General features: G+C 42.7%; 1 long non-coding RNA gene across 2 annotated transcripts in view; it reads right to left on the reverse strand.

Moving 5' to 3' along the window:
• LOC147737025 (uncharacterized) overlaps positions 1-24,715 on the reverse strand; it is a 106,737-nt gene that overhangs the window by 66,974 nt on the left and 15,048 nt on the right. The window contains exon 2 of one of the 2 annotated variants that reach the window (XR_015309172.1): positions 8,731-8,909. This is a non-coding gene — a long non-coding RNA (uncharacterized LOC147737025). Of the gene's footprint in view, positions 1-8,730; positions 8,910-24,715 lie in introns of those variants that run through there. The other variant, XR_015309177.1, reaches the window with a different exon arrangement.

The raw sequence follows: 24,715 nt of genomic DNA on the forward strand, positions 1-24,715 counted from the left end.
TCAGGGATGTACTGAACTGCCAGCCTTATGGCACACTTAGCCAGCTCTTCACCTCCTCCTCCTCAAACTGTTGACCAGCTATCAGGGGAAATGAGCCTGTAGCAAAGCATCGCTGGCTTGGTTCCACACCGGACCAGGCAAGGTGGTCAACTCCATACTCCTCCAAGTCAGCAAGCACTCTGGTCGAGCTAGTCCTAACCCCATATGAATGTTCCCCATCACAACTATTTTAATGGTAATAAGTTATGTTTCTGCTAAATGTAGGAGTCAAAAAGTAAAATATTTTACTAGGAAATGCTGAAAGAGAAATCATGAAGTTTTTCAATATTTCTGAGTCTGCCACAGTACACAGGAACATTATTTCTCTACAGCAGCAAATCATGTATGTGCCCTGTAGAAAGCATGTTTGAACGAAACATGGAATGCATTGCAGCCAACAATCTATGCAACATCATAGCAGAGTGCAAGATAACTTGTGCTATTATTCCAGCAGAACGAAATGCCATTCCTAATGTGTACGTAATTTTAAAGACAAACCCAGAAAAATGTATGGTCAGTGTTGTGCTTCTGCCAGTTAAAAGACTAGCACTATTAATATACCAGGAAATAGAATACTATGAGAAATCCTACTTGTTGGCAGGGTGCTGCCTGCCACTATATTGCAGTTTACTTCCAGCATAATCTGATGTATACATACATACTCCAGGGTGCTGCCAGCTATCGGGTCTGCACACAGCAGCCTTTGTAGTGTAGTTCCTATATCCCTAATAGGCTCAGCGCATTGGAATAATATACACTATAGTTTTGACATAGGACTGAGGTTAGTATGTCTTTATCAAGTACATTAAAATTAATTACTTGTGTGTGCTAGCTAACTCAGAGGTCACTAGAAACTTTCTTGAATGAACATGACAACTTTGTTTCCCTTAGAGTCGGAACAATATCTTCAGAGTCGTGGAAACAATAGATAACCGTTTCACTCAGTCAATCGTGCATGCTTCGTTTCTACAGAGTTGCACAGAAATAGAGAGACAGGCGTTTCAATAATAAGGGTTTATTGAATAGTCTTCTTTCTCATGCAAGAGATATGAACTGCTACAATCGTAAGACAGAATGCGAAGCATAATGCGTACAGCGTACAGCGTAAACAGTAATATAAAATAATACTGTAATAGCATGGTCTGTTGCTGTGACATATATAAAAATAAATACATAAATAACATAGGCTAAAATACTCAACGGGTGCTTCTAAAATAATCCTACTCCAGCGTACCTAACCTAAGTCTAGTACGAGGGAAGAAGTAGGTACTGTTTTAGCTATAGTTTAGTTTAGTTTTGCCAATAATTGCCAAAGTTTTCTCTAGGTTCTAATCAGCTCCATTCCTTAGAATGAAAGAGGTTGGTATATCTTTACCGACACTTGATTCTCTAACACCCCGCAAGAGGAATCAGAAACACTGAAGCTGGATTCTCGGAGAGGAGAATGACAGCGTCTGGTCAGTGGGTCAGTTCGGGAGATGACTTCCTTCGGGACTTGCTGTGGTAAGCCGCGCCGTGCAAGTAGGTAGCCGAACCTCACCCAACAGTGCCTTGCCATAGAAAGTGATGGTATATTTATACCTTGAAGGTTTTTAGGAATGCCAGTATTGACGTAGAAGTCGGCATCTGAACGTCATGAGTGAACCCCTAAGGAATAGATGTTCATGCATAATAAATGAGTTCTTGGAGAAATCAATATCCAAGCAAGGGGAAGTCTTAAAGGCTTAATAGTCTGGTTTTCCAGGAACTCGTTGTGACGTAGATGAACGGATGTAAGTAGCCATGCCTGTATTTGGGTAGCATGGACTATGCCTAAATAAGGACTGGATTTCTATGCCTAAATAAGGGCAATATGAAATGTACCTGTATAAGGGCATGAATCGAGAAATTCATACAGAATCTAAATCAATACAGAACACCCACTACACTTTCGTATGTACTAAATTCTAAACATGTTTCTCCCCTAGAAAGGTCCCAGATGTTGCAAGCTACACTGAGCAATATTTACGCAAATATTCAGCGCCGAGACGCCTGCGGGTATTTGTCGCGCTTTATAAATGGCAACAAATAAATAAATAAATGTTAACATATATAAAATATATCTATACATGAAGTGCTAAAAACATGTCCAAAATACATTGAAAAAATCCATTAGATAAAAATGCATTGGTGCTGTACACATTAAAGCAATGTTTTGTTCTAAGTATATGTTTACATTTGAATGCTAAATGAATGAATCAAGAAAATATACATTTATAAAATGGCTCGTAAATACAGAAGAAAAGGGCCAAAATCATTTCATGCCAGATTACATAAAACTGTTTGTTTCTGTACAAGGTCATATATTGTCTCTGAAAGTATTCTAAGAATTATTGTTGTCTATGAATAGTTCTACTATAAGCTGATTACTTGTGCCAAAAAGTGAAAAATACAAATTTGGAAAAAAAATAATCATAGAAAAAGTTTCCAAAGTTAGTTTCTTGTTTTGAAAAATGAAGGTCACATTCAAAGTCTCTCAGAACACTGTGTGCCAAAATCAAAGTCAGTGTTAGGGCTGGGAGAAAACATGAAATCTTCTATGTCTGGCGAAAGTTTGATTACCTCATTTAGAAGATTAACTGCACATAGTTATGAAGCATCGCAATCAGCATTGGTCGCATCAGAATGTTCGAATTAGTTGTTACCTGTGCGCCTGTTGTTTCCTCTCGTACCTCATCCTCAGCATTTTGCGTCTGTGAGATCTTAATGAATGCTGTCATCAGAATTGGTAGCCACTGGGGAAAACACAGAGCATAGGCCATTACGGGGTCCAGCAAAGTATCAATAGCCGTTGGCATGACTGATGGGAATGTTATACAGATGTCTAGCATGCATTCTTCACCGCATAGCAGGCAGCGTAGAAAAGGTAAGATGCAATCTTGCCAGATTGGTGTGAATGATAGAAACCATGTGGTATTTAATTCTCGTAAACGAGGTTATACCTAGAATTCGGATGATGCGCTCTCAACACTTCATCGCCAGTAGAGTTGTCTCCATGGAGAACTGGGTGTTGCTGGTGATTTGGCTTGCCATATCGTAGCAGAAGGTGCAAGAACAGTATCCCTGCAACGAGTCTCAAAAGGAGGGACAGTCCACCAAACACAGAGTGCACGAAGTTTGGAATGATTCCGAGGACTGCTTGAAAAGGTGCTAACAGTCCGAAAAACACGGTCTTAAACACATGTACAATACCGCTAGTATCAGACATGTTTAAGATACGACTTAACATTTCTGAGAAAATGTATAGGACAGTTTGTATTCAAAAGGGCATTTATCTCGGCAGAAGTCCTTGCGACTTGTAGATCATAGGTTTCTCTGGCCGAGGTCAGTGGCACAGTTTTGTGCAAAAGAATGGCTTTCATTCTGCTTAGAGTATCAAATCGTATCGAAGAGATGTTCAGTGAAGGCCATAGAGGCGACTCCCTGGCTGTCATGGCTGTCTTGGTTTGTGGAAACAATACTTGCATACATCAAGTGACCCTGGATGACTCAGTTACTAGATATGGAATACTTGGCAACATGCCACAGCAGCTGTGAGCGTTCAACATGGGGTAACTTCCATTTGAAAGTTGTCCAAAAATTGGATCAATCACTACAGCTGGTGAACCTTGCAGGTGACAGGATAAGTTGTTAGAGGAACCATCGCAGGCCCGTGTAAATTAATACCCTGGCCAAGGAGAGAACCGCTTAGTGCGTTTTCACAGTTTGAACCAATAAGAAACACTTCACGTCCCCCACTCCATCTGCGTGTGTATGGTAAATCCCAGGATGTCTCGATGTATTCTTTACCCAACCTTTCATATTTGGCTGCTGGTATGTGTTTTAGGCAATACTGAAAATGGAAAATTGTAACTGGCAGAGTGATCCATGTATTATCAATTCAGTAGCCGGATTCTGCCACTGTAAATTGTAATCTTTCCAGTTTTTCAATGTTCATCACTGTATAGTCTACTCCCCTTTGTGCCGGTTTGATCAGTGAGATTGAATTCTGAAAACAGTGAAGTAGTATTGATTGAACGCCATGGTACATAGCCTGAACGCAAATTTTGCAGTGTCCAACCCAATAGCATGATAGAACGTAGTTGAGACTGACCATGTTGCAACATGACCAAGTCTTATTACATAATGTCTATGGCAAAAGACACTATGCTGTCCAATGAATATATCCTGAACTACAGTCGTTAACCCATTGTCAACTACAGAGAGAGATTTCTTTAAATAAATACGATCAATTTCTCGTATTGGTTCTGCAGTCTCTGCTTGCGTGATCTTCCATATTTCATTATATGCAGCATATATACCTGCATATATGAAACGTTTTTGACGTTATAGTTAGTATAATGGTGAATTTCAATGGTTTTGTACGAGTGAAATGTCCAACTAACTATAACACCCCTAAAACCTATGTTTTTTCAGTGAATTTCTAAGGTTTTTTAAATGCAAATTCCTAACTATAACATGTCTGAAACCTATAGTTTTTTCAGTGAATTTCAAAGGTTTTTAAATGCTAATTCCTAACTATAACATGTCTGAAACCTATGTATTTTTCAGTGAATTTCAAAGGTTTTGTAAATGACAATTTTAAAATGTATTAATTCTTATATTTATTTTTTTGATACAGATTTGCTACATTTTTTTAACTATTTAGTTTTAGATATTTTATTTTTTAAACGACATTATAATTACATTAGACGTTACATTAGAAAATATACTTTCTCAGAATGAATTACTTTAGTTTAAATACTTTGCAAATAGGCAATAGAGTTTTAAGTACAGTAGTTACAGTTGGTACAATGGGCAACAACAAATTTGGATCCTAGATTCAGTCCTGGGACATCTCCTGTAAACAGTTGACTAAAAATTTTTTGGTCACAGTAGTGATTTTTAAGGAATATTATTGTATTTTAAAAGTTGACACTTAGAAACTTTTTAACATAGAATCACCAATGTTATCCTATAGGAGGAAATTCATTTAGCAAGTAAGTAGTGTTATTGTTACTTTTTCTTACTCAGTGGTGGATCCTGGATCCAGCACTGGTGCATCTCCTGTAAACAGTTGAAAGAATGCGTTTAAGTCATACGAGCGATTTTTAAGAAATATTTGTAGTTTGTGAAAATAGTCACTTAAAAACTTTTCTAGTGAAACCAGTCAATGTTAGCCTATTGAAGGAAATTCAAGTTACTGGTAAGTATGGTTAGAATTACTTTTCAGGATCAGTACTGGGCTCAAAGATGCAGCACTGATGTCTCTCCTGATAACAGGTTAGTAAATCGGAATTCGTTGTTCGGCTGATTTTAGGTGAATATTTTAAAGTTCCAAAACTCCACACTAAGAAGAATTTCCAAGTGAAATCAGTCAATGTTAGCCTATGGAAGGAAATTCAAGTTAATGGTAAGTATGGTTAGAATTACTTTTTAGGATCAGCACTGGGCTCAAAGATGCTGCACTGAGGTCTCTCCTGATAACAGGTGAGTAAATCAGAACTTGTAGTACATCCAGTAAGCGCCACAGAGCTGCATAGCAGAAACATGTTAAAAGGGGCAGGGCCTGCACCACCTCTCTGCAACATACCCCATGGTCCCTCAGGTTTGAAGTGGAATTTTTTCGCCAACTTAAAATGCGCCACAGGGCATGTTTGCACACATCACGTCAGGCTTCTCCCCTCCTTTCACCACTGTGTAAACGTGCCCTGTCACCGTTCTAAGTTGAGAGAGTAAGTCCTCTTCAATCCTAAGGGTCTGTAGGGTCAAACTAGCCCACTAGGTACCTCCAGTAAGCGCCACAGAGCTGCGTTGCAACAAGATGTAAAAATGGAAGTGGCCTCTGCATAGCCCCCCTCCGCAGGCCACTTCAAGGCCCAGGGAACCCCATCCCCCGGGCAGGGCTTTTTAAAAAAAATGTATTTCTAAATGGGGAGGGGGGCCACTGGTAGCCCCGGGGACCCCATCCCCCGGGGCTTGCCCTCACCATTGGGGACAGTGAGGGGTCCCCAATTCCCCCACGGTCCCGCCGGCTCCCCGCCTCCTGCGGGAGCCGGCATTGCTTTTCCATATGGGGAGCAGCTAACATGCTGCTCCCCATATGGAAAAGCAATCTGTTTTGCTTCAATGAAGCAAAGCAGTTTGCAATAGCACGACGGGAGCCGCGAGGCTCCCGCCTGCCATTGCAAACAGCAGTGTCCCAGGGGTGGGCACCCCGGGACACTGCAGGAGCCAGCCCTGGGGGGTGACGGTCCCCTGGGCCATCGAGGGCTCCAGGAGGGGGGCCAATCAGCACACCTCCTACATTTTTCAGAAGCCCCGGGGATGGCGGTCCCCAGGGCTGGTTTCAAATGTTTTTAAGCCCCGGGGGTGGCCCCCCACATACATTAAATTCGAGCCCTGGGGGGTGGCAGTCCTCTGGGCTGGGGGGAGCCTGAGAGCCCCCCATCCATTTCTAAGAAGCCCTAGGGGGTGGCGGTTCTCGGGGCTGCGGGGGGCCCATGAGTTCCCCGCATACATTAAATTCGAGCCCCGGGAGTGGCGGTCCCCGGGGCCGGGGGGCTTGAGAGCCCCCCACCCATTTCAGAGAAGCCCCGGGGGGTGGCGGTCCCCGGGGCTTCCGGGTTCCCGTGAGCCCCCTGCATACATTAAATGCGAGCCCCAGAGGTGGCGGTCCCCGGGGCTGGGGGGGATGTGAGAGCCCCCCGCATACATTAAATTGAACCCCCAGGGTGTGGTGGTCCGCGGGGCTGAGGGGGCCCCGTGAGCCCCCCGCATACATTAAATTTGAGGCCCGGGGTGGTGGTTCCCAGGGCTGGGGGGCTTAGAGCCCCCCACCCATTTCTGAGAAGCCCCAGGGGGTGGCGGTCCCCAGGGCTGGGGGGGCCTTAGAGCCCCCACACCCATTTCTAAGATACCCAGGGGTGGCGGTCCCCAGGGCTGCAGGGGGGGTCCCGTGAGCCTCCCGCATACATTAAATTAGAGCCCCAGGGGTGGCGGTCCCTGGGGCTGGGGGGGCCTCAGAGCCCCCCCCAGCTAATGTAGTAAAGCCCTGGGGAGTGGTGGTCGCTGGGGGGCCTGAGAGCCCCCTCACCCATTTTGAACAAGCCCCGGGGTGGCGGTCCCCGGGGTAGTGTGGGGGGGATTGGGACCCCCCCTACACTATTTTTAATAATGCCCCCGGGAATTGGCCCCCCCCTGGGGCAAATTACAATATTTAGCAAGGGAGACCGTGTTTCTTTTTTTTATCAGTAGGATGCGCGGATCCTACGCGCATCCGTGGGTTACGAACCCACGCGAGCACCGTCCCCAGATGTTCTTACGGCTGTACTTTGGGCACCGCAGGTTCTGTAGCCCTTCTGTGCTCTTCAGCGCTATTTGCTGGCTTTTGCTCTGATGGGCTGTCCCCATGTGCATCTTGGATGCTCTGTCGCTCTAATATATGCCCAGTGGGTCAAGTCTCTCATAAAAAGTCAATTAAGTCCTTTCCCCGCACCGCTGTTTGCACAATATTGTAATGCTTAGTAATCCGTAGTGACCTGTACCCTTTACATTGCAGCTTCCTCTTGGATTTGTAGGTGGGTCCCAGGTGATGCTCATTCTCTCCTGCCTCCGATAGACGACCTAGGCCGCAGCAATGATGCTGGTCTTAATCAAAGTTGGGTTCCTGGTAGGTGTAGACTTCCTCCTCCGCACGAGTGCCCTGGCTGCAGCTATCAGACTAGTCTTTATTCGCAGACGGGTGCCGCCCATAGTCTCATGAAGGTCCAGGGCAGCAGCAGTGATGCCAGCCTTCACACTCGATGGGTGGGCCCCTTGGGTAACGCTCACCCGCCTTTCATCTCAGGTCAGTGGTCAGGGCCCACATTAATGATTTCAATCCACTGCCTCTCTTGACACGATCACCCCTTGCCCAACCATTTGCTCAAGCCAGATGCTCCATGAGTACTCTCCTTAAGCTGCCCTGGGTTGCGGCAGCGACTCTGTTGATCTTCTTCTTTGACAAAGGAACGGCTTCACTCTGATTGGCTGCCAACACTCCAAACCAGAAAGTTTGGCAGCCGGAAAAAGGGTGAAAAAAAGATGAACAACAAGAAAATGGGGCAGAGTAGAAACACCCTGACCCCCTATGCCTGCTCAGGGGTCCCACAGAGACCTCTCCGGGGCTTCAATAATTAAAATTTGTGTGGTGGGGATCCTCCACCTGCCCACACTGCCCCGGGGACCACCACCTCCCCAGGCAAAGTTTAATTACTGATGGGGGTTCATTGCGGACCCCTGTGTTACGAGAAAACTAAATGCAGCCATGATTGAATCAAAGGAATATGCTCTTTTGAGTTAAGAATGTAATACTCAACTTCTGTCTCAACTTCTGTCTCATCCGTAGTATGCCAAGATTGCAGGAGTTGTTACTGTGTTTAATATATGTTTACTGTTTATGTGCCATAAAGTAGTAAGAATTGTTGAAGCCAATGCTTGTTTAGTTTTGGTGCTCATTTATTAACAGAACTGGCTTTCTAGACATTAGGCAAATGAGCAAATATTTCCTTCAGGCATTTCCAGCATGTGTAAATCACCTTCACATGCACACGTGAGAAAACCTGAGACCCAAAGCTATTTAAACCCCACCCACTTGGTTCCCGATGCTTCGCTTCGTGCCTAAACACTTACCTGACTCCGGACCTGGGTGGCAGATCATCCGAAGCTCTTCAGCGCTCCACCCTGCTTCCTTCCCTGTCTTCACTCGGTGTCTTCGGCTGTGTTCTTTCTGCCCGGAGCACATTTCAGATGTCCCTTCCTGTTTCTGAATTTCTGGCTCCAAATCCTCTCCCGGCACGGTTTCCGATTTCCTGCAAAAGAGAAAAGAAAAGAGAATCAACAAAGGGTTGCCAAGCAACACCTGGCTCTGAATGGTAAAGCGTTAGCAGGCTTGAACACATACCGGTAAGAATGTAAAATTTATGAAAACTGGGGCAGACCTCTTGACCTTCTATAAATCAAGAGAACACAATCCAAGGACTGTAAGGACACTGAGTAAGTGAAGAATGTTAAAGTAAAACTGGCATTTGTGTCAATACCTTGAGTCTGATTAGAAGACTGAAAGGGAACAAAGAGCTTGATTGTTATTATTATTTATATATATTTAATGTAAAATTACGGAGCAAATATTGCAAAGGAAATCAGTAACTCTTGGAATAATTTGAGCAATCACAGATTATTAGTGCACTTTTAGTGTTTTTTTGGTTTATTCTTTCTTTTAGTTTTAAGAATCCTTTTGAGGAAAGGTCAAAGGTAATTCAGGTATACCCAATGAAGAGTTCCAAAGCAGATGTTTGACCGAAAGAAGTGATTTAGGGTGTTCAGAATAATTGGGTACATTTATCAGAATATATACGAGCTGAAAATTGAAACCCAATAACACTTTGCCTTTCTCGAGAGACATTCTACATGACTGAATAGTCAAGTCGGTCTATTGAATCCAGTGTGTCTTCTCTTGTCTCTTGTCTCTATTACCCCTTCACCCGAGGTTCGATCAGGGTGGCAAGTGAATCCTATCCTTACCTCTCTGCTGGAGTTCAGAGGGAGTTGGGTAATACCAGCATCAAGGAGGGAACAAACCGGAGTACAGGTGGGTGAATTTGTGATAGAAAGCGAAGCTTCACTACACCTTTTGTTCCTTCTTTTATTCTGAAATAATGGACTTGGGGCCGAACTGTTGTGTGGCGTTTTAGGCTCCAATTGAATTTTCCTTATTCATGCCCTTATATAGGTACAATTCATATTGCCCTTATATAGGCATAGAAATCAAGCCCTTATTTAGGCATAGCCCAAGCTACCCAAATACAGGCATGGCTACTTCCACCCGTACCAAACGTCACAACGATTTCTTGGAAAACCGGCTTAGGGAGTTAGTGAACTTCCCCTTGCTTGAATATTGATTTCTCCAAGAACTCAGTTACTTACAATGAACAACTATTCCCCAGGGGTTCATTATGACCCCCTGGGGAGACGCCTTGAGACCCTCACGGGTGAGTAGCGCGCTCTATAAATGTACTGATTGATTGATTGACAGATGACGTTCATATGCCAGACTTTACGTCAAACTATGGCATTCCTAAACACCTTCAAGGTATAAATATACCTTCACTTGCTGTGGCAAACTACAGTGGTTCGGAGCAGTTTGACTATCTACTTTCCCGACGCAGCTCGCTACAGCAAGGGCCGAAGGAAGCCCACTCTCCAGCTGACGCACTGATTAGGACTCTGCCCTTCTCCTGCCGAGAATCCAGTTCTAGTGTTTCCGGCTCCCCTTGCGGGGTGTTGGGAAAGCGAGTCCCGAGACTGAGATACCAGACCTCCTTCATTCTAACCAAGGTATGGAGCTGATTAAAACCTAGAGAAAACTTTGGTAGATTCTTGGCAAAGAAAACCTATGCTACACAATACTTATTACTTCCCGCGTACTAGACTTAGGTTAGGTACATTGGGGTAGGCGTATTTTAGAAGCACCAGTTGAGTATTTTAGCCTGTGTATTTATGTATGTATTTTTATATGGCTTGGAAACCATATAATGCCCTATTATTTCATATTACTGTTTACACTGTACAAATTATATTTTGCAGTCTGCCTAACGATTGTAGCCGTTCACTTATCTTGCCTGAGAAATAAGACTGTTCAATAAACCTTTTATTGAAAACCCCTGTCTCTCTATTTCTCTGCAGCTCTGTAGAAACTAAGCATGCACGATTGACTGAGTGAAATACTTATCATTTGTTTCCGCGTCTCTGAGAGATATATTGTTATTCTTGGGAAACAAAGTTGTCATGTTTATGCGGTTTTCAGAAACTAACCCCTTCTTGTGTATTTGAGAAAGTTTCAAGTGACCTCTGAGCTAGCTGGCACACACACAATTAAGTTTAGTATATTCGATAGAGACCCAGTTGACCTCAGTCCTACGTCAAATCTATAGGATATATTATTTCAATGCGCAGAGCCTTTTGGGAATATAGGAACTAAGCTACATGGCGCCCAATGTTTGGAAAGGCACTAATTTAATGCTGGATACTAAAGTAACTTAGTCGTGCTTTTCTCAGAGACCCTTTTTTCCGTAATACTCCAATAGACGACTGGAGTGGGTAAAGGGATAAAATATCCGTCATAGCTGAGTAGGACGAAAAACTCCTATGTATTAGTTTTTGGTTTGTTCAACGTTGAAGGAAACAGTGTTCCAAAATATTGTGCACCTTATCTTTGTTTCTTTGAAACTTGCTCTGCAAACTTTCATTAAACAGTGTCGAATAACAGCGACAACACCGTAAACGGTGGAGCTGCTGCCGATCCAGTAGTTGCAGCTTTAATGAAGCCGACGATGATGCTGTAAGCATTCCTGAAAACTTAAGGAAAGCCATCACTATAAAACTTATACGAAATGGTCTATCTTCAAGGGGTGGTAGGGTAGTTTTTGTGATAGAGGCACATGAAGATCACCAGATAGAGGTATTCTATTCATGGATTATCTTCCTTGAAGCAAACCCAGTAACTAAAGTGTTTCACTTCTACAAAGAAAATGATCCACCAACGGAATACATTCCTTTCGAGGAATTCCATTAACATACCAAGAGCATGCGATTTGGTTTAAAGGCGCCCTAAAACATATAAGGTACACAAAAGTGAGCAACCCAATATACTCTTGAGGGTTTGGGCAATAGATATGTTATGGTAATTGAACCTTCAAGGGTTTTAATTGTCTTAATGTTTCAAATATTATTTTAAATATCTACAATTGTACGACCTGATATACTTGATGCCGTTAATGCAAAACAACTGTGACAAATGTCTTTTTAAGTTAATTTCTGTTTGTCACTGAACAGTGATCTTTTTGAGACAAAAGAGAGCAAAAGAAAGGGTGTATATGAAAGAGTATTCGGATGTAATGTTTGTTACAAGGGTACATGATAGATATACAACGTTGTAAGAGAACATACAAATAAATTGATCTACAAAAATTCTCTATACAACAATTGCAGAAGCTTTTCTACCTATTTACAATCTAATTTATTATCCGGTAGAAAGCAATCGTCGACGTTTCGGTCTCTATTCTTGCGTTTCCAAGACCATCCTCAGGACATAAAAAATTATATCTTGGGAGACCCTCAATCACGAAAATTCTGAATATAGTGGTAATGTGCGACACAGCATGAATCAAAATGATTGTATCTCTCTAAGTAGAATAACCTACAACCTACCCTAACCTACAATTGTAGATATTTAAAATAATATTTGAAACATTAAGACAATTAAAACCCTTGAAGGTTCAATTACCATAACCTAAAACATATAAATCACATTACCAGGCTCAGTCCACTAGGTTGACCAGGAGCAACATGGCTAGCTTTAGCCAATTACAGACCTGACCCTGACATTGAAGCAATGTCGGATGAATAATTACTTAGTAATATACAAAATTTAATTGAATTACACAGTTGAAGGTTTTTATTAAAAACACTCCTGCTCCTCCTAAAAAGAAGTGGGAGAACACTAAACAAACTTCTAAAGAGAAGCGTTCTCAATCCAGAGGTAGGTCTCCTCACAAGGAGCCCTCTGAAAGGAGATATAACCTCAGGAACAGGGATAATTTGAGAAAACCGGATAGATATCAAGATACTGATACATGTTCCTCTCGTACCTTTCAGACTTCGTCACAGAAATCCAAAAGAAGAGGGCGGTCAGAACACAGGGAAGAACGCATGAAGTGCAAAGACGAGCAACACGTTCAGAAAAATAGGAAAACTCAATTCAACAAAAAGAAGGTAGCAGGTCTAAAAATCAGACATGCCGAGGATCTTGAGGATACAACTCAAGAATGGGGAATGGGCTCAAATGATGTTGGACAGCGCAGCAGAAGTCACCATATTGTGCAAGAACTTGAAGGATCATCTGGAGACAGTGGACTTGAATGAGAATATCCAGGTTGAAACTGCAGATACCGGGGTAAGTGTCCCACACAAGTTACATGAAGCAACAGTCCGGATGGAGGGGGACATAACAAGAAAAATAAGAGCACTCATTTGGGAACGACTCTCTCAGGGTTATGACATTCTTCTAGCTGAACAAGACTGGCCACCTGAATTTGTCAGGGAATGCCTACATGGCAAATAAATCATTATGCCTATCATATACCAATTCATTTAAAATATACTTATGCCAGGAAATGGGTAGTAGCCCAGGCTCCTGCATTATACAAAAATCATGTAGGATGGGATGAGGATTGTTCTCGCTATAAAATCCAACTGAAAACTCAACCAACTGCACCAAGGCAGTATCCAGTTAAGCAAGAAGTTAAAAAACAGGTCAGGGATATCTTAGATCAACTTGAATACCAAGGGGTGATTGAAACATGCACTTCGTCCATGAACAATCTTTTGTTTCCTGTCTCCAAACCAGACAATACAGATCGTCTAGTATTGGATTACAGACATTTAAACTCTTGTTGCAAAACATGTGCTGTACAAAATGCACACAGTGCAGCACTAATGAATAACAATGTGCGTAAAAAATATAAAATCACATTAGATATTTCTAACGGTTTCTTTTGCCAAAACACTGCATATGAAAGCAGGTATCTGACCGCTTTCTCAATTATGGGGACACAGCGTCACTTCTGTTGTTTCCCACAGGGATTCAAGAATAGTCCAGGGTTATTTTCGGCCAGGGTAACAGAGTTACTACAAACATATGATGACGAAGCTTTACCATATGTGGATGACATCTATCTAACAGATAATGACTTGGACGGGCACTTGAACAGAGTGAATACCATTATACCTGGCTTCGCCTCTGAAGGGTATAAATTCAATTTTAAGAAATTGAGAATTGCCCACCTCAACATCCTGTTTCTGGGATACGAGTTATCAAGTTAAGGCAAAAGCCTGGCAGCAAACTTTTTAGAAAAATGTGCGCTGCTCCAACCACCAAAAACGCTAAAAAACTTACAGTTGATTCTAGGTTTCCTGAACTTCGGAAGAACTTACATTCTAAATTACTCAGAAAGGGTTAAACCTCTCTACAAACTAATCAAACCTGATTTTAAAACGGTTAATTAGACACAAAAACATACAGAAATTGTGCGTTCTTTGCAAACAGACATGTTTGCAACAAAACATTTACAGGCACGCTTAAACGTACACAACTTAGTGATCCGAATCATTCCAGGAAGATGTGGATACAAGTACTTAACCTTTAATGATGGAGAAAAAGTACCAATAGCTTACAAATCACACTTGTACACACAAGCAGAAATGAAATTCACTTCTACAGAAAAAATTCTGACAGCAGTTCGAACAGCAGTAGCAAAAGAGAGAGCCCTCACACAAGATAAACGCATTATGATCATTACACCTGTACCTGCCCTAGAGGCAGTGACAAAAGCAAGCATTCAGAATGCTAAAGCTTTACATCCAAGATGGATACAAAGGGGTTAATTCTCTTGCTGCAACAGACGTTGAATACGTTTTTTTTTTAAACCTTTAGTTTAGCATTCAGTAGAAATACAAGCATGGGCCTACAACCGCGGGGGCCGGCCGCTAGACAAATTAAAATCGCTGATATCACAATACGACATAGCTCATCAGCCGACAACCCAGAGGTCCGGCAGCGATTCAGGATAAAACTTGTATTAGAATGCATAACTGGATTTCAGGATGAGACAGAGGTTTCATTTTATAGTATATAAGAGAGGATCAGGTGCCATACAATCAAACAGGAGAATGCGGGGGACAGGGTAAGAAACAGGATATGCGTGTAATGACCACTATAACAGAGAATTGGCGCCAGAGCATATAGGTCAGTTCAAAAGAACACACAATATACATTCCATGTTGCGCCAATACTCAGGGCCTGCCCACCCAGAAATCAGGATATCATAAAACCATAAGCACGAAATACAAGCATACGATAAGAATAAGAATGATTCGTAGCTATACTGATCTTTTGAGAAAAGAAAGAGAAGGAAAGAAAGGCCATAGAAAATAAAAAAGGCAAAATTAAAAAACAAAACTCCAGCCCTCCACCCTGCACCCCTGCAAATGGCTACAGCCTAACCCCACTAGCAGCGTGCCTGTCGCCCCTAATAACTAAAACCCCAAAGGTAGGAAAAAGAACGGAGCAGGGCATATCCATGTGGGCTCCCAGCCCTTTAGACCCCCCGCCGGAAACAGCCACCCCCTAACACTAAAAGACAAACTTATGACAGCAATATGGAGAAATTAGAGGGTACCGTGAGACACCGCCCTGCCTCTTAGAGCAAACAGTTGCCGGTCCAACACTTGTGAAAGCCACGCCAACCCTTCCCGACCCAGTCGATCTTAACCTTGGCCCTTCCGAACAAGAACACAAACCCCTCCCAGCGAGACCCAAAGGCACACAAAGAAGCAATAAAGAAGAAGAGAGCCATCAGAAATCAGCCCATGGCTACCAGCAGGCAGTGAGTCCTCAGGAACTGTAGATGCAAACAAACTCTCCCTCCTAGATGAACAGTCCCAATGTGTCTTGCACAGGAGTCGTAGCGTCACCAGGAAAGGAGAAGATGACCACAAAATGGATGGAAAGTCACAAACAAAAGTCTCCGGGAGGGGAACGCCTGACGATATCTCCAAAGCTGGTAGTGGTGGAAGGTTCAGTAATACCATGACATCCTCGGGCACACCGTCTACCAGGGCACCATCCGATGGTTCCAATACTTGTTTCCTCACGGGGTTCTCGCACGGAGTCAAAATGGCCATGGGTTGAATGGCTGCAAATTCCTGTTCCAACAATAAGGCCGGGCCCAGTTCCACCAGGAGCATTTCAGATAGGCGCGTGTCCAATTTGCTCAACAAAGTATCCACATGTGAGCGAAATGCCCAAAGTTCTGCCAGTATTAACCTCAGAGATGGCTCATGCACTGTTCGATCCATATTCTCATGCTCGATATCAATCACTATCACCTCCCCGGGTGAATCTGGCATCCTCGGGGGCGACAGACAGGATCACGAACTTGCAAATGCGAAGGGTGACCAGTCTTTGTTCGCAGCCACGGTCAACCCAGTTAAGGCCGCAGGCCAGAGACCCCGAACCACCGAACCCCGGCAGGCGCAAACCGGGTCCGCGGGACGGGGGCCCCCGCCCGCAGCCAGCAGCAAGCAGACTCACTCCTCCGTCGATACTGAGCAATGAAAACGATCGCCGCCAAAATTCGGGCTGAAACAAAGCCTCCACTCCGGTCGACTGGACCCAGCCTGATTCTCCTGGCCGATGTTTTTGCACTACAGCCCGGCTGTGAAAGTACTCCAGGCCCCGGCTTCACCGCTGGAGTAGGCCGCAAACTTAAACTCGATGGAACTTCGTCAAACAAGCCGATAAAAGTTTCCGGATTTCACCATCGGAGTGCGGAACAGTTCATACACACAGAGACTAGGCATAAAGTCAGGATAACGTGCAGGATATTGTGGCGGGTTACGGAGGTCGGCGGAGCCGGGAGCCTAAGCAGCCATCTTGCTTGCTGACGAAGCTCCTCCTCTGTTGAATACGTTTTTTTTTTTTTTTTTAAATTTTGAAAACCTTTATTGTGCATGAAGTAAATAACAAATACGGGCCTACAACCTTCCGGCCGGCCACGAACTCTCATATAGCACTATAGCATGCAATATGGCGACACAGTAATGCAGCAGAACAGGTTATTAAGCAGAAACCAAACTGGAGAACGCCGCAATACCGTGACACAGGAGGAATGAAGGTTAAATTTTAATTTTTTTTTGTGCAACTATTGAGTTCAGGTCGTGGTGTTCCGTACTCATAAAATAGGAAGTAAGAGCAAGGCCCATGCAGGTGGGACACAACATAGTCTACAGTGTCTAATCAATTCACTTATCGATAAGCAAGTCCCGACCAGGCAGGATGGCCTCACATTATCCACGCTACCGGGTAGCACTCTACATCCCCTTCGTATCTCCGCAGCCACCCATCACCCAGTATGCCTGAACATGGGCCAAGAGAGGTAAAATTATAAAAGAAACAAAAAATAGGTCCCATAGAAACTAACAAAAATGAAATATAACCCCCCCTCCTACACACATGCAGAGGCTATGGCCTACCCCCCCCCCCCTTAGCAGTGTGCCTGTCGCCCTATAAACCCGAAATACAGCAAGAGAAGAGAAGACGGAAGAAAAAGGGAAGAAACAGCAAGAGAAATGTAGAAAAAGGAAAAAAGAAAGCGATGAGAAATGAAATTTTCACTCTTGAGTATAGGGAGGAAGAAAAGAACAAGCTGATCTACCACTCCTCAAAGAAGGAGGCGGGGAGGAGCCCACACAGTAACCGATCTCCCGGACTCCCAGCCACTTGCAACCCCTACGCCGTGCGAAACAATTGGTCAGCGCCATGCGGAAGGGGAGGAACAATTCTAATGGAACAAGCAGAGAAAGCCAGGAGCAGTCCCAACCTAGTCCCCACCCGCCCAAGCATCCATCACACTAAGTAAGACCTAGCCCTGGCCCGATCTGGGACGTCCCCCTGCGCCCGCCCCTCCAGGGAAGCCAGCAATTACGAGAAGAAAGGGAGAGCCCACCCCCACAAGAACAAAGGGACAAAATGGCCACACTCGGCAATAGAGAAAAGACCGAGGACTGAGTAAAAGTCGCCAGTCCCAACCAGAGTCAACACTTAAAGAAATCAGCATGACGAAAGCCACAGTACCACATATCACGGAAGATAGCAATGTCCCCAAAAGATAGGCACAGTCAGGCAGGATAGGCAAATACTGCATCATCAGCCCCTGGAACTCCGTGGGCGAGGTTGCGCTCCGTGTTGGGGAGAGAGACATTGTAGCAGTACACAGGCGGGAATAATGCAGCTCGCTCTTCCTGACACCGCGAAGCTGCTGATTAGTTCCACACGGATCACTGAAATAATATCGAGGGACAAAATATCGACTTGCCAAAATATCGTGGACAAAATATCGACAGTCAAAATATCGAGTTTGTATCTACAAACAGGTAAGTACAAAAATATTGAGTACAAAATATCGTTAACAATAATATAGATGTAAAAAATATCGACTTTATTAAAAACAGTGTTAAATTAAATTAATATTAAATGTTAATTACTAAAATATACTTAAAAATACTTAAATTAAATTATAATAATTAAATAATACATGAAAATAATAAAAATAATTTTTTACAATCTTATTTGTTGACCCTGAACCCTAAAAATACCCCTTTACCCAAAAACCCAAAACTGACCCTTAACCCTAAAAATACCCCTTTACCCAAAAACTGAAAACTGACCCTGAACCCTAAAAATGCCCCTTTACCCAAAAACTGAAAACTGACCCTGAACCCTAAAAATACCCCTTTACCCAAGAACTGAAAACTGACCCTGAACCCTAAAAATACCCCTTTACCCATGAACTGAAAACTGACCCTGAACCCTAAAAATACCCCTTTACCCATGAACTGAAAACTGACCCTGAACCCTAAAAATACCCCTTTACACAAGAACTGAAAACTGACCCTGAACCCTAAAAATACCCCTTTACCCATGAACTGAAAACTGACCCTGAACCCTAAAAATACCCCTTTACCCTAAAACTGAAAACTGACCCTGAACCCTAAAAATGCCCCTTTACCCAAAAACTGAAAACTGACCCTGAACCCCAAAAATACCCCTTTACCCTAAAACTGAAAACTGACCCTGAACCCTAAAAATGCTCCTTCACCCAAAATGTATCAATATTATTTAATTACCAATTAATTATTAATTAACAATAACAATAAAGTAAATATATTAGCACATTAGCTGTAATTATTTTAATAATTAATAATATTTTTTCCCAATTAATTACTTAAAAATAACACAAAATTATATATATTAACAATTTACTCTAATTAATGTAATTAACTAATTACAATTAATTAATTACCAATTAATTACTAATACAAAATATGTTCAAAATTATATTAATTAATTAACTAATTAATATTAATTAATTATCAATTAATTATTAATTAAAAATATTAACAAACATATATTAATTAATTAATTATTATTAAATTACTTCCCACCCTATTCCCCTATAAACCCACAACCCGCTACAGAATTACATTACGCAATTATTATAAAAACAAAATTCATTTAATAAAATATTTTATAACATTAATACACACTTTTCACACATATTATTACATAAAAATACACTATAAAATATTATATATTATTAAAAATTCGATATTTTTGCTATCTATATTTTATACAGTCGATATTACTTCACTTACCTGAAAAACGATATTTTTGTAGTCGATATTATGTCCAGTCGATATTTTGTCCAGTCTATATTTAAAACTCGATATTATGTCCAGTTGATATTTTGGAGTCGATATTTTGTCTGTATACCGCTCCACACGTCCCCGGCAACAATGTTTCACTGACCGGGATTAGCGGAGGCTGTTTAGTAGAGCAGGGAGAGAGGATGGGCAGAGTGTATTCCGAACCAGACAGGCAGCCATCAATCTTCTCCTCCAGCTGCAGCAAACACGAGCGCCATTCACCCCGCAGTCTAGTTAGAGCCAGGAAGACAGAGGCAAGGGTAATTTGAGCTTGTTCCTCCAGTACCTCCGTGGTATGAGACGTTTCAGTCAAGTCAGCTCCCCAACTAGGCGCAAGCCGGAGAGTTCGAGCAGGAGCCAGGGCGCCATCCGCCATTATCACAGACGAGCCGGCCGTCATGGACCCACCACCAGAGCAAACAGTGATTCCAGGCAGAGCCGGCGCCAGGAGGAAATGGTCCGCTCTCTCGAAGCAGGATAGGTCCGCAGTCGCAGGCGGCATGCAGTGGGGGGGGCTCTCCGCCGATCGGCACAGGAGAGGCGAGGCAGTGAGGGAGTCACGGCTGCTGAGGCGCCCCCGGCATACGATAAACAATGGGTGGTTACCCTGCCGCGTTTCGCCGTGGAAAGGAGCAAGTCAGGCTTACAATCGGCCGGCAGTCCCAGTCACCCGAGTGCCCAACGTAGTGGCCAGTTTTCCAGTCGGTCAGCCCAGGATGACGGCGCCGCTCCGAGGTAATCGGCCCCTGTAGCCACGGCAGTCCCAGGCGGCGCTGTGTGTAGCAGGTCCCGGGTCCAGGGCTAGGGTCGTCCCCTGCGTGGCTCTCGACATTTCTCAGGCTGCCGGGCAGGTAGAGACACCGGAGGGACACCTCCGGAATCAGGAAACTTCCCCAGTCACTCCGCCGGTACGCAGGTACAGGATAGGAAGCAGGATTATTGTGCGGGAGACAAGGGCTCAGGGAGCCGGGAGATCACACGTCCGTCTCCGCGGCCATCTTGGCTCCTCCCCTGTTGAATACGTTTTTGACCCTTATTTGAAAACACAAGAATTTCTACAATATGAACACGACTGTCCTCTGCCTACTGAAATTCTGCCTCTAGAGAAGTATGAATGTATAATTTATACTGACGGATCAGCACAGCCAGCAATTGGGGGTAAAGAAGCTTATAGTGCTACGCCGGCGATCGTTAAGGGTCACTGGCACAATGGTAAATTCCAACCGATGGTCACTAAAACTCAATCTCTAGGAGATTGTACAGCTCAGCGAGCTGAATTACAAGCATTCAAGATGGCGCTTGAAAATACTGATTGCGAATTCCACACACTTATAGTGTGCGATTCGTATTATTGTGTTCAATCTTACAATGAATACTTGCAGAACTGGATTCAAAACGGTTTCAAAGATGCAAAAGGTGGCACAATCAAGCATAAGTTGCTTTGGGAACAAGTAGTTCAGTTACGACAAGAACTACAAAAGGCTCACGTGATACATACACTGAGTCATCAACGTGGTGGCGTTCACGTTGCTGGGAATTCATTGGCCGATGAAGCCGCAAAAGGCAGCTGTGCAAACGGCTTCCGTAGCTGCAATCACTTGTTCAAAAACGAAAAAAGACAGTGAAATAATGCTAGCTGTCAATGCTTCATACAAAGGCAGCGGTGCAGCGTTACCTTATAAATTTCCACTCAAATACTCATACATAATTGATGCAAACACTGTTCCTTTTGCTCGAATCCCTGGAGTGGGGGGTAGTGTGATTCCAAACAGGAAACGTAAAGTGGGATTGATATACGAAGCACATTTTGGAGAGGGTCCGATACATCAAGGGATCTCTAAAACAATAGTAAAGGTAAAAGAGACGTACTGGTGGCCAGGAATGAATGCTCACATTCATATGTTTGTAATTGACTGCATAGGCTGCAATAGAGATCACAGCACAGATACCGGACTATAGCATAGCCAGCCCAGTACAGACACCATTGTTAGACAGCATTAGACTTTCAACACGCAGACGTCCCTGTGGACAAATGCGATCCCGCAAATATAAAGACAAGATTAATTTGGATGTAGGTTCAGCGCTCGGCTGACGCTCGAACTGGTATAAAAGATTTGCGAGTCTTTATCAGCCCATACGCAGTCGGCACGCTACATTCTGACCAGGGTCCTGCGTTTAGCTCTGAAGCTTACAAGGAGGCCATGGCCAATCTGAGCGTTGCATTGTGGTACTCTAGCCCCTTCCATCCTGAGGGAAATTCGGTATGTGGAGAGAAAAAAACGGGACATAACGTAATCTATTACAGCTAGGGTATTAGGTTCGGGTGACTGGTGGGTCAAACATCTAATAAATGTCCAACGTTGTCTTAACAATCTGCCAAGAAGTTCTCTAGGGGGTATCACTCCATACGAAATCCTTTTTGGAACAAGAATGAATATTTTGGATTTCGATTGTCACACTTCAGTGGTAGAACAAAAACCCTTTGATATCAAAGATCATTTGGCTGTTTGGCAGGACTTAAATGAAATAAGATCAAGCCAAAGTAACGTACTCCTGAAGACAACACTCACTGAAGAGAAACCGATCATCCCAGCAAGGCCTGTCTGGATTCCAAAGATTGGGGATCCAGTCAGAGAAAAGATCGCAGACAAGAAGGAATTTGGGCCTTCCTACAGACAACCAGTACCTGTCCTAGCCATCCACGGACCAAGAACAGTATTACTGCCGCCCCTTGCTGGTAAAAAGGAGAACAGGTTTGTGTATACCGACCTGGTCAAACTACATCATTTGGCCGATCATAAGCAGTAGGCCAAGTGGACTCCAAAGATGTAGCATACACCCTAATCTGGCTACTATCCAAGAGGTTCAAACTAAGAGACTCATCACCTTTGAAGAATCTGCAGTGCGAATTGAAGGACTAAGCAACAAAGCTATGGAACTTGTACCTCTTGAAATCCAAATAACAGTTTGTCAAGAAACACCTGTCTACAATGAAATAGCATCTGACTATACAAATGTAACAAGTGATCAAGTGGTTACAGCAATTTAAACGAATCCTGATGCAATCCCAACAATTGACAGAACTGCCTCTGGCTATTTCATCAACTTTGATACGTTTTCCGAGGTGCCCAGCGAACCTGAAACAACGCCAGCTAAAAAACTTTTAAAGAACAAGCAACATAACTTTTTTATACATGGAAAAGACTTATCTGGTTTCACCATGGATTGAACTTTGGATTGTATTGGGTGTACTTTTTCTTGTACTTTGGTTGACTCTGGTGATAACTTTGGAAATGCTGATAAATGGAAAATATGTTAAAAAGGACACAGCAAAGAAGATCATCAACTTATTCCTCAAGCTACACAAATCATCTCATCGTGAACAAGGAGACTTGTCATCAGTGAACATCACAGCCGTTCCTATAACAGGGGGTATAGTTTGGGACAGAACTGATTATGACATTTTTGGACCGTCGGAGCTGTTGAAGATTCCACACCAGTTCAAGATTTCCTTGGGTGACTTTGTTTCATCTGGTACCTTTTCTGATGATTGGGACTTCGAGACTGTTAATAATATGATGTCAGATGTAGAAATGTCTGCAAAATTCACAAATCATAAATATTTAGAAGGTTCATCGGATTATCAACAAATGTATTGTTATAATCACTATAGTCATCATTTCTTGCATAAATCTGCAAATCCTAGAAATGTATTAACTTATAACCAATGGGAACATTGTCCTACGCCACCAAAGGGTAGCTCAAAAACATTTAATGGAAAATTTCCATACTTTTCAGGTTTTAATGTTTCAAATCCCGAATCATTTTACTTTAAAAATGTTAATAAGACAGGAATGAAAAGTATGTTGACAAATACCAAGCAAATGTATTCTGCAGCCTTTTATGCTCAACTGTCTTCACTAGGTTTTGACTTTTGGAAAGACAACATTGAGACAAAAACTGTCTGGGTCACAAAAGACTGGCAAAAGCAGGGATTGGAAGCCTTATTTAGAGCCTGCATCATCCCAGAGCAAATAATGTTTTTGAATGACACTGTCCAACAAACGTCTTGTCTTGGGTTAGCCAAGATTTGAACAAACCGTCCATACCTACACCTACACCTGATAGTAACAACACTACAGTGGGGGAGGTCGACGTACATACTATTTTGCTTCAAGACAGAACAGATCCTGATTGGAAAAAAGGGTTAACCTGGCCCACAGACACAAACACCTGTCAAGATAGATTCCTGAAAAAGACACAAGGGTTCACATTCACTAGGCAAGATCTGAGATATGTGAAGAAGGTGGTTGTAATCATTTAAAACCGCCGAAACACGTCAACGCTTTGATACAAGTTTAAATTTGGATTTGTCAACATTAATGAGGGGACAAGGAATGAATCCCAACTCCATGTTGTACCAAATGTTTCTGAATTAACAACCATAAGACAGAGTTGATTATCTTTGCTCGCTTTTTCTCCTGTACAACTGTATGAATTGTAATGTTTTTTAAGATGAGATATTGATTTTATGCATATGTATATTTTACTACAGATTCAATAGAGTGTTTTTAAATTTATAATAAACAGTCTATTTTTTTATATAGTTTGGTATACTTTTTCCTTTGCAAGTGTTTCACTATAGTTTGACAAGTGTGTTTCAGAAGTTGAATGGGTGATGAATCCGTATGTTGGTTGTTTTTAAAGATACACCATTTACCCTAAGGGAAAAATCTTGTTTTTACTGATTCTTGGCAAAGATAACTAAAACCTATGCTACACAATAGTTATTACTTACCTCATACTAGTTAGTAAATTCTCTCTCTCTCAATCTATGCAGCCTTCATTTGTAACTGCTTCGCCTGCCTACTCTTTGGAGTGTAGCAAGTTTGCAAATTCTTGTATAGATCATGATTACTGGACTTTTTATACTTCACAGATGTGCATGCAATTACTCTGTGGCATACTTTTTCCCTAAAACAGCTGTCAACAGACAGTATTTCCTTGTGAGAACTAGTTGGCACTGAAAGTCGATGCACCATTCTATTATGAGTTAACTTCAAAACTGTTTATCCTGAATTTTTTTAATGGATCAATATTGCTGATTTTTCTTTATTCCCACCACCTACAAGTGGTGTCATTGTTTTGATTTTCATTAGTAAATCCCCTTACAAAGACATTGCTACCTGCGCCTTGTTATAGTATTTATGAAAAGTACGGGCAATTTATGAGAAAAAACATTTACCGTCACAAATTTCTTCTCTGCTGCCTTTCTTCTCAGTCAACTTTACTT

The sequence above is a fragment of the Lissotriton vulgaris genome, chromosome 1_1 (assembly GCF_964263255.1).
Source record: "Lissotriton vulgaris chromosome 1_1, aLisVul1.2, whole genome shotgun sequence".
NCBI lineage: Eukaryota > Metazoa > Chordata > Amphibia > Caudata > Salamandridae > Lissotriton > Lissotriton vulgaris.